Source organism: Nicotiana sylvestris, chromosome 9, assembly GCF_000393655.2.
Source record: "Nicotiana sylvestris chromosome 9, ASM39365v2, whole genome shotgun sequence".
In the NCBI taxonomy this organism is placed as follows: domain Eukaryota; kingdom Viridiplantae; phylum Streptophyta; class Magnoliopsida; order Solanales; family Solanaceae; genus Nicotiana; species Nicotiana sylvestris.
Genome location: NC_091065.1, coordinates 81,133,695 through 81,145,090, shown reverse-complemented (window position 1 = coordinate 81,145,090; position 11,396 = coordinate 81,133,695). Strand labels below are relative to the sequence as shown.

Sequence of the window (11,396 nt, the reverse complement as noted above, 5' to 3'; positions counted from 1 at the left end):
CCATGCCCAAGATAACATCAAAATCTACCATGCTGAGCAATAATAAATTGGATATGGTCTCAAAACAACTAAGAGCAATCAAACACAATCGATAAACACGATCCACAATAACATAATTTTCCACATGAGCAGAATCATAAATTGGGGAACTCAAAGAATCCCGAGATGCACCCAAATGCGAGGCAAAATAAGAGGACACATAAGAATGAGTGGATCATGGATCGAATAGAACAGATGCATCTCTATGATAGAGCAGAACAATACCTGTAATGACAGAATTAGATGTAACAGCCTCTGTACGGGTAGGAAGGGCATAGCATCTGGATTGGACTTCCCCTCTAGGGCGACCTTTACCTCCTCGACCTCCGCCTCTAGATGGATGAGAAGGTAGGGTGGCAGTTGGGGCTGTGATCATAGCCTGGGAACCCTGTGGAGCACGATGTGGCTAAGAAGTCTGTGGAGGTGCACCCCTCCTAAGCCTAGAGCAATCCCTCACCATATAGTGAGTGTTGCCACACTTAAAACAAGCTATGGGAGGGTGTGGCAGCTGTGACTGGCTTGGGCCAAGTCTGCTGTACTGACCATTGAAAGCACCCCATGCAGGAGGTGCACTAGATACTAGAGGTGCATAATAGGGCTCCTGAGGTCTAGGAGGAGCTGGAATACCACTGGCTGCTGGAAGAGCTGAATGAATGGGGCAACTCACATAACCCCTACTATGACGAACTGCAGCTGGGGCACGAGCACCAGAATAATGGCCTGACTCTCGAGACCTCTTGGCCTCTCTCTCCTCCCTATCCCGAGCAAGCATGACCTCTACTCTTCTAGCAATACTCACCACCTGCTGATAGGTGATATCTATCTCTAACTCCCGGGCCATGCTAGACCTGATGCTGGGAATGAGCCCCTCAATAAACCGGCGAACTCTCTCTCGAACTATAGAAACCAAGGCCAATGCATGTCTAGCCAAGTCACTGAAATGGACAGCATACTCCGAACAGTCATAGTACCCTAGTGCAAATACTCAAACTTCGCACGCTATGCGTCCTTGAGGCTCTGAGGGACATACTCCCTCAAAAATGTATCCGAGAACTGGGTCCATGTAAAAAAGCTGCCTCAGTCGGAATTTCTAACCCAAAAGTACGCCACTACTGATAGGCTGCCCCTCAAAGCTGAAGGTAGTGAAGGAAACCCCACTCGACTCTGCTATGCCCACAGTGCGGAGGATACGGTGGCACTCCTAGAGAAATCCTTGAGCATCCTCTGATGTTAGACCACTGAATGTAGGAGGGTCGTACTTTTTGTACCTCTCAAGCCTCCGCTACTTCTCCTCTAAAACTGCTGCCCTACCCTCGGGTTGAGCTGGGGCAACATGCGGTACCGGTATAACCTCTAGGATCTGATCAACCTGAACCCACTCTAGGGGGAGGGCGGTGGGAGTCTGTGCTCATACCCCAGCCTAAGATATGGCTGCAGCAAGGGGAATCAACTCTGCTTGAGCTAGAGTGCTTTACGTGCTCATAAACTATGCAAGCATCTCCTGAAGATCTGGAGTAGTAGCAGTAGTAGCGTATCAGGCACCTGGGCTCCGGCTAGAGCTGCTGGTAGCTCCTCTATAGCAGCTCAAGCAGGTGCTCTGGCTGCACCACGTGCGCATCCTCGGCATCTACCTCGACCCCAGGCTCTACCTCGGCCCCGGCCTCTAGTGGCTCTAGTAGGGGGTGCGGGTGCTTGGTCATCTTCGGTAGCATGTATCCTCACCATATGTGAGAGAATAGAAGACAGAATTTTAGAATTTCTAAGTCAATAATCACGCACGACAAGGAATCAAATGAAGGGGAATTTTACTAAAAGTTCCATAGCCTCTCGAAGATAAGTACAGACGTCTCCATATATCCGCGAGACTCTAGCAAACCGGATTTTGACTCACGACTCCTATGAACCTAGAGCTCTAATACCAACTTATCACAACCTATGTTTTCCTTTCGTGAACCGTCGTGACGACACCTAGTCTCTACGACTAGGTAAGCCTAACATTTTGCGGAAATGAAATAAAAACATGAAAACTAACAATTTAACAGGCAAATTTAATTAAGAAGTTTAGATGTTGCTCGGCATATACAATAAACACTCTCGAACTGAACGTAAATGCACCAAAAACCCAAAATATCATGAGTCACAAGCTACAGAAGTATATAGTGCTTCTAAACTCCAGAAAACTATCAACGAAGAAAAATAAAAGAAGTCTTTAACTTAAGGAAGAGTAGAGAGGGACTTCTAGGTCTGCGGACGCGAAAGATATACCTTGAAGTCTCTAAGATCGTCTCTCCTTACTGGAAATATGGCTGGGAAGAGGTACCTGGATCTGCACGCGAAAACATGTGCAGGAAAGGGCATGAGTATACCATAGCGGTACCCAGTAAGTGCCAAGCCTAACCTCGGTCGAGTAGTGACGAGATCAGGTCAGGGCCCTATTAGTATATATGTATAATAAGACAAAACAGTATGGCATATCACAGTAAACATGAATACTAATAGTTAACAAAAATGAAATCACCGGAAAACAACAACTCAGTACATAAAGGGAGCAACAGGGGATCTCCTGGGATACCGTCTCGTAGTCCCAAACGTAAATGTACAGGGGATCTCCTGGGATACAATCCTGTAATCCCAAATGTAAATGTGTAAGAGGATCTCCCGGAATACCGTTTCGTAGTCCCAAAGTAATATCCAATACAGGGAGATCTCCCAAGATACCGGCCCTTAGTCCCAAACATAAATGTGTAGGGGGATTTTCCGAAATACCGTTGCATAGTCCCAAACTAAATATACAACACAATCAACATAAACAACAGATTCAACCAGGAATTCTACAGTTTAGATCAAATTCATATCAAAGAAGACAGGTAATTTTGCACCAAACATGCTGCATAGTAGGCAATTAAGGCAGTTAAGACAGTTAAGGCACGTAGGCATGCTTTCCTAGGCTAAACAGGATAGTTACATATACTAGTATTGCTCAATTAAAGGAAATATAGATATTTGCTTAATGAAAATGGGGTTTTTCAAAAATAGCCCGTGTACGCACTTGTTACCTCACGTACACGGCATTAATATATCAAACAGTACCAATTCTTAAGGGGGATTTCCTCACACAAGGTTAGGCAAGCCACTTATCTCGAACGAGGATCAAATCAATCCGAAATCACCCTCTCCTTCAAAATCCCTCGAAAAATCGTCTTCCACCGAGCTCCAAATTGAATTTTGTGATATGAAATTTAGAACCCACGAAATCCCCTTTTCTACCCAGCGATTCCCGCTTCTGCGCTCCTAGGACAGCACCTGCAGAAGAACTATCACAGGTGCGAAATCCACTTAACTAGGCCGGGGCCTCATGTGCGAGCGTTGGGCCGCATCTGCGAGCCTGCTCCTGCGGTCTCCAACCGCACTTGCAATCCCAGTTGACAAGGCCAAAAATCCACATCTGCGACTCCGCATCTGCGGTCCAAAATGCGTAGGTGCGAGAATACCAGGTGCAGCTACTTCAGCCATATGCATAAGTCTCAAACCAATTTGCTAACCATCCGAAACTCACCCGAGGCTTCCGGGTCCTCAATCCAACCAATCCTAAAACGCCATACGAACTTAGTCGAGACCTCAAATCACATCAAAGAATGCCAAAACCATGAATCACCCTCCAATCCAAACTTAATGAATTTGAAATTTCAAAATTCTACAACCGATGTCGAAACCGACCAAACCACATCCGATGGATCCCAGATTTTGCACACAGATCATATTCAACACTACGGACCTACTCCAATTTCTGATGTCGGATTCTGACCCCGATATAAAAAATTCCACTATCAACCCGAAACTCCAAAAATTCAACTTTCGCCATTTCAAGCCTAAATGAACTACATACCTCAAAAATACAATCCACACACACCCCTAAGCCCAAAATCAGCCAATAGAGCTAACGGAATCGACGAAATTCCATTTCGGAGCCGTCTTCGCATTGTTCTGAGTACGGTCCAAACTCTAAGACTTAAGCTCTCATTTAGGGACTAAGTGTCCCAAAACACTCCGAAACTCAAAATGAATCATCCCGGCAAATCACAATAGCAGAAAAAGACACGGAGGAAGCAGTTAATAGGGGATCGGGGCATTAATTCTCAAAATGACCAGCCGGGTCATTACACGTTCAACATTTAGTCCAAATTATTCGTGCTTTTATAATATAAATGTATATATATAGATAGCAACCCCTCTTACCAACTTAACAAATATTTAATTTTCAATCAATAATTTCAAAATTATAATGAGTTACGTGTTACTATAATTTTAAAAGTTGAATGCATCAAGTTTAACTCAAGTATCAATTTCTAAGTTAAGATAATTCAAAACAACAACGGCGTCACAAATTAGGAATTAGTGGTCTCTTAATAGGTAAATTAGTTGGCTATTTCACGGTGTCATATTAACTGTGGTAAAGAGACACAGTAATATGCATCTCATTTACCAGAAATCATTCTAACTGTCACAGGTAAATTTGTAATTGTTCGAATTATATAATATAAGTTCCTTGCGTGGCATTCTTGATTTCTCTCCTGCTAGACAAACCGAAGATGCAAATTGTATATGGATAAACCTGGGATCATGGTATACCCCGATCTTCGATAAGATAAACCAAGCTCGAGATATGATGATGAGGGACCGAAATCGAGGCAAGGGTCTCATCGAGTCAGAGTCCGGGGACATGACGCCCACCCTACAATGTATTAGGGTCATGATCCGGGATCGGTCCTAACCCTGAAAGACTTCAGAGAATATTGCCAAGCAATCAAGCACGACCAATAGAAGGCCGCAATATCCGTGACCGGTCGGATATCATGGCATAGATCTCGACACGTATCGATGAAGAACCGAAAATCATTTAAACAAAAGATTTTTTACCTTTTATGGAATTATACCTAGAGTAGGACTCCCCTACTATATAAAGGGGGCCTGATAATTCATTAGGGACATTGTAACGCGTATACCAAGGCAAAATAATATTATTTTCTCTGTTCTAAAAATGTTCTTATTCTTGTTCATTAGTGCTAGTCTTTGTGAGCCCGGATCGGGGTGGATATTTCATCGAGGCTAGGATCATCTTCTTCGCGTGGTTTGAGTTTATTACATCTTTATTTATTTAATCTAACGCAAGTTATCATTTGTATAGAATTAATCTGCGTATCCTTAAAACCACTTACAAATTTAATTGTTATCCATCTCTGAGGGTAAATAGTTTGGCGCCCACCGTAGGGCTAAGGATAATAGTGGGAATGTGATACAAATTTTCGTAACACACCCTATTTTACACTTGTTATTTGGAGTGTCTTTCATTTCAGGTCAAAGTCTAAAATGTCGAACACTCATTCTTCCCCTCTGAACGTGGACGTTGAGTCCGATCACCATGGAAAGAACAACAATATAGAACCCGGTAATGAGGTGCCCCCTGTCGATCTTAACAAAGTTCCAGCCGCGGACCCAATCGACACTAACTCACATATGGACATCAATGCAAATTTGCCTATCGATCCTAAGAACAGCGTACGCGAGAGAGTCCGATCGATTGCCCAAAATACGCATGATAGTGAATGTGATGGGATAAACTTGCGGGTGCTATTCGAATATTATAGGCCTAACAAGAAGCGATAGCCCAGATGTAAAACCAAAGACGCGACCCCCAGCAAGATTGAGCCCGAGTCATCCCGGAAAATCACCCGCATAAACGAACCGGTCACGGATAGGCCGAGTGAAACTGAACTCGGGACTAACCCCAGGATCGTAAAGATGCTCAAGGAGCTAATAAAATAGGTAGAATCGGGAGAAAAGAAAATCGAAGCCAATGACAAAAATGTAGAAACCTACAATTCCAGGGTCGACCAAATCCTAGGAGCACCACCGATATTGAAGGGCCTGGATTCCAAGAAGCTTGTTCGAAAACCTTTACCTCTGAGCGCAGCTCCGAAGCCCATCCCAAAGAATTTTTGCATGCCCGAGATTACTAAGTACAACGGAACAACTGACCCAAATTAGCAGGTGACCACGTACACGTGCGCCATCAAAGGGAATGACTATGAGGATGATGAGATCGAGTTTGTCCTACTGAAAAGGTTCGGGAAAACTTTGTCAAAGGGAGCTACGATATGGTATCACAACCTACCCCTAATTATATTGACCCGTTTGCTATGCTTGTATAATCCTTCGTGAAAGCACATGCCGGGGCCATCAAGGTTGAGACCGAGAAGTCGGACCTTTTCAAAGTGAAACATAGAGATAATGAGATGCACAAAGAATTTGTGTCCCGGTTTCAAATAGAACGGATGGACCTGCCTCCGGTCACGTACGATTGGCCTGTTCAGGCCTTCACCTAAGGATTCAATGCTCGAAGCTCGTTGTCTTCACAGAAGTTGAAGGAAAATTTGATAGAATATCCGGCTGTAACTTGGGCCGACGTACATAACCGGTATTAATAAAAATTTAGGGTTGAAGATAATCATTTTGGGGCCTCTTCCGTGTCCATTTATCCAGTTAAAACTATCGACATAGTCAAGAGAGACATTGATCGTGAACCAAGGTAATGGGTCTGGGTGAAACCCTGCGAGGAGTGAAAGGAGAAGCGATCGAGGTCAAAATAGTCGGGACTCATGAGCAAAAAGGATTTCGACAGGGTCCATCGGGCCTAAGGAAGCGCCAAGGTTATGGGAGTACAACTTCAATGTCGATGTTGATGTGGTTGTATCCACCATCGGATGCATCAAAGACACCAAGAGGCATCGACCTCTACAATCCAAACCAGCCCAAAGGGATCCCAACCTAATGTGTAAATATCATGGCACTCACAGACACCTCCAAGAGTTCCTGAGCGATCGAGCCAAAAACTATTTTAGGAATAGAGATTCTAATAAGCATATCATTCAGGAGGAACCTCAGCACATCATTAACATGATCATCGGTGGGGTCGATGTCCCCAGGGGCCAATGTTAAAGCGCATCAAAGTATCCATCACAAGAGAAAAATGGACTCGAGATTACGTGCTAGAAGGAACCTTGTCTTTCAACAATGAGGACGTCGAAGACATCGTGAAGCCCCACAATGATCTGTATACGGGTAAAACCGGGCTCATGGTATACCCGAGTCTCAGATAAAATAAACCAATCTCAAGACATGATTACGAGGGACTGAAATCGAGGCAAGGGTCTCATCGAGTCAGAGTCTGGGGGCATGACGCCTACTCTCGAGAATATCAGGGTCATATTCCAGGATCGGTCCTAACCTTGAAATACTTCGGAGAACATTATCAGACAGTCAAGCATGACCAATAGAAGGCTGCAATATCCGCTATCATCCGGATATCATGGCGTGGATCTTGGCGCGTATAGATAAAGAACAGACAATCAATTAAACAGAAGATTGTTTTACCTTTTATGGAATTATACCTAGAGTAGGACTCCCTTACAATATAAAAAGGGGCCTGATAATTCATTGAGGACATTGTAACACGCATACCAAGGCAATATAACATTATTTTTTCTGTTCTCAAAAGTTCTTATTCTTGTTCATCAGTGCTAGTCTTTGTGAGCCCGGATTAGGGTGTATATTTCATCGAAGCTAGGATCATCTTCTTCACGTGGTTTGAGTTTATTACATCTTTATTTATTTAATCAAACGCAAATTATCATTTGTTTTTAATTAATCCACGTATCCTTAAAATCACTCACAAATTTAATTGTTATCCGTTTCCGAGCGTAAATACAAATTTAATCCAAAGTCATATTTTTTCTGAACTAGCTAGGCTGCTAAGAGCTAGATATTAGGCTACATAGATGATATTTATACCTTAATATTACCATACTTTATTATTCATTTATAGGCGAATTGATAACAAAATGCTCTAAATGGTGTTCCTTCACTTCACAGGGAATAATCTAAGTAAGGAAGCACAACGAAGTGTTTTGGAGTCAATAATGTGAAGAAAACGCCCAACAAGAAGTACCCGAGCACAAAGAAACAAAAATGGGCTGAGTGAATTCCACCGCTACCACGGTGAAATCGCGGCAGATCAAGCACTCGAGGCAGAATGTTTAGCGTTCACCGCGGTCGAGCCGCGACCGCGGTGAACTGTTTACGCGCCAGATATTTGGGGACCAAAGTGTAACTCGGGGAAGACTTGTCCCAAACCCTTATAAACTTTAGAAGCTCACCCAAGATATTTTTTAAGCTTGTTTTTAGACTACTTTGGAGGCAAGAACAAGTGTGAGAAGATCAACCAAACATTAGAGTTTTTCTATCTCCTTTTATTTTCTTGCAATTTCCCATTATGAATAATTTAGTAGTTTTATCTTGTTTTGTCATGAGTAGCTAATTCCCTAGTCTAGGGTTTTGATGGAACCTATTGCAGGATGAACTTCTTGTTTTGTGAATATAGTTTTCCCAGTTTAATCTCTATTTGTTCAACTATGTACTTGTTGTAGTTAATTGATAGGATCCTCAATTAGTTGTGCCTATATAGTATGCATAACTCGGGAGAGAGTGCATATTTAGGTAATCGTTGAACAATACCACTCCCAAAGTATATGAGGGATCAATAATTGAGGGTTTAAAGGTGGGATTAGGGATAACGAAGCCTTGGGTGTAATCTAAAGTGAGCTGTAATAAATAAAGCTAGCTAGCGTAACTAAGGAGAGTGCGTCTAGTAAATTGTCGTGATTACTCGGGAGAGATTTACGGAAATAAGAGTGCTCATGATTGATAGAGATTATTGGGTAAATCTATGTGAAACATAATCGGAAGGGATTCCATCAATAGGGGAAATCATAACCTTAGAATCTTCTCTTAATTGTTTACACCTTAATCATAGTAGTTTTCAATTGCTTATTTACTTTCATTCTTAGTTAGTAGAAATACACTCAATTGTTATTTACAATGTTTGGAAAGTTGATTCCGAAGGATTTAGTAAGTCTAACAAAAGTAATTGATAAGTTAATTTCTTGTGGGTTCGACTCTGGGCTAAATACTCAGATTATATTTGCAACGTCCGCATGTCCTTTTTATAAGGCATAGTTGGGCGTGATAAAATTGTCGCGTCATTGCCGGGGAATTAACGGTGTTATCAATTACAATTGAAAGAAGTACAAAAATTCTTAGTGTAGTCAATTTTCTCTATACCCAATCTTTACATTGAAATTTTAACATTTGTTGACTTGGTTGTATAGGTGCATGCCTAGAAACTCATCAAGAATTGGTGAAGTATTTGAAGCATTATCAGATCTCGAGAGAGTTTTCAAGGCCTTGAATCGGGCCAACCAAAAAAATAAACAACAACAAACAACTGAACAATTTGAACCAGACATGAGGGATCACGAAGTAGACCCAGTTGTACCAATAGCGCCAGTGGCACCTCTTGTACCAGAGGCTGTTCTCTATGACTGGGCACAACCTACAGCTAAAAATCTGGCCACAACGATTTTAGTCCTACAAATACAGGCTGAATCATTCCAAATCACGAACAACATGCTACATTTGTTGCAAAACAAGGGACTATTTTAGGGGACACAAGTCAAAGATCCTCAACAACACATGATGAATTTCCTTTCAATCTGCAAAACCCAAAGGCAACCCAACGTAACTCCGGAAGCAATCAAGTTGTTATTGTTTCCGTTCTCAGTGACAGAAGCTGCCCAGACCTGGCTAAACTCACTCCCCATTAATTCCATAACAACTTGGGAGGAGTTAGTCAAGCAATTCGTGAACAAGTTTCACCCACCCAACAAGACTGCTCAACAAATTGATGAAATTTTGAGTTTCAAACAGAGACCAATGGAGATACTCATGAAACCTGGGAACGATTCAAAGGGATTCTGGTTATATGCCCGCACCATGGTATTCCAGATCTGATATTGGGACAGTGATTTTATATGGGATTGTTAGATAGCATGAAAAACATTGTTGATGCTTCAACTAGTGGAGCATTTTTTAGCAAAACATGGAGAGAAGGCCAGAGTCTGCTTGACAAGATGGCACAGAATTCAGGATGGACAACCAGGAATGCACCTATCACTCCAGTGGTGCACTTAGTGCCTTTAGATCCATCCAACTCTATGGCTGAAAATATGGCCACCTTATTGACACAGATGAGTATCCTAACCAAAAATGTGGAAGAGTCAGGGCAGAAGCAGCAGGTACACATTGTAGATACTACCAATGGGGGCTTGTGCACATCTTGCATTAGTCAGTCAATTGGTAACCAGTGGAATGCAGAACATGATCATCATTACTACCCTGAAGACATGAACTATGTGTCTAATTATGGAGGCCAGAGACAGGGTGGTTAGAATTGGGGCCAGCAAAATCAGCCATACAGGTCAGTCCAGCCACAGTTCAACAATGGGAACATGGGATGTATGAGACATCCTAACAATATGGCACCTTACCCAAGGCCATATAGGGATATAACAATCAAAATCAATAGCAGGGGTATCACCCTCCTCAGCAGCAGCATGGTGGAAGGCAGGAAGATGGGTTTGCTAGACTTGAGGCAATGATGCAGCAAATTATTGGGTCTAATACAAAAATTAGTGAAAAAATAGATGCTCATGATTCAGCTATCAAGAATATTGAAGTGCAGATGGGCCAAATTTCGATGTCTCTAAACAATCGTCCTCATGGGACATTACCTGCAGACACTCAAATAAACCCAAAAGATCAAGGCCCGAAGCAGTTGATGGCAGTGTGTCTACGGAATGGCAAAGATTTAGACGTGGAGAAAGAGAGGGCTCGAGAAAGCAGGCAAGCTGAGACACTCATACCCCTGCCCATTGAGCTAGATGAGTCAACGAAATTGACAGAGGTGACAGTCCAGCCGGCCCAGGAAGAACATAACATTCAGATTGAGACTGAGAAAGAAGCTAAGACAACCCAGGAACAAGTAGTTAAGGTGGAAACTGATAAAGAGCAGTCCCAAATCATTAGGAAGAAGAGACCTCCCACACCATTCCCTCAGAGGCTGGCTAAGTACCAAAAAGAGGAGCAATACAAGAAATTCTTGGAGATGCTAAAACAATCCAGGTAAATATTCCATTGATAGATGCTTTGAAAGAGATACCTAGGTATGCAAAAATGATGAAGGACTTAATGTCCCAAAAATTCAATTTTCAAGACTTGGCCACGGTGACTCTTACTCAGACCTGCAGTGCAGTGGTGACTAGACCAATTGTAGAGAAGCTATCTGACCTACGGAGCTTTACAATTCCCTGCATTATTGGTAATTTTGCTTTTGCTAAGGCACTTTGTGATCTAGGGGCCAGCATAAATCTTATGCCCCTGGCAATTTATAATAGGCTGGGGAT

General features: G+C 42.6%; 1 non-coding gene across 1 annotated transcript; it reads right to left on the bottom strand.

Moving 5' to 3' along the window:
• Nucleotides 1-9,828: 9,828 nt before the first annotated feature.
• On the bottom strand, nucleotides 9,829-9,934 carry LOC138878863 (small nucleolar RNA R71). The gene has a single exon (XR_011402635.1). It is a non-coding gene; the product is annotated as a small nucleolar RNA R71 (small nucleolar RNA).
• Between the last annotated feature and the right edge of the window lie 1,462 nt (nucleotides 9,935-11,396).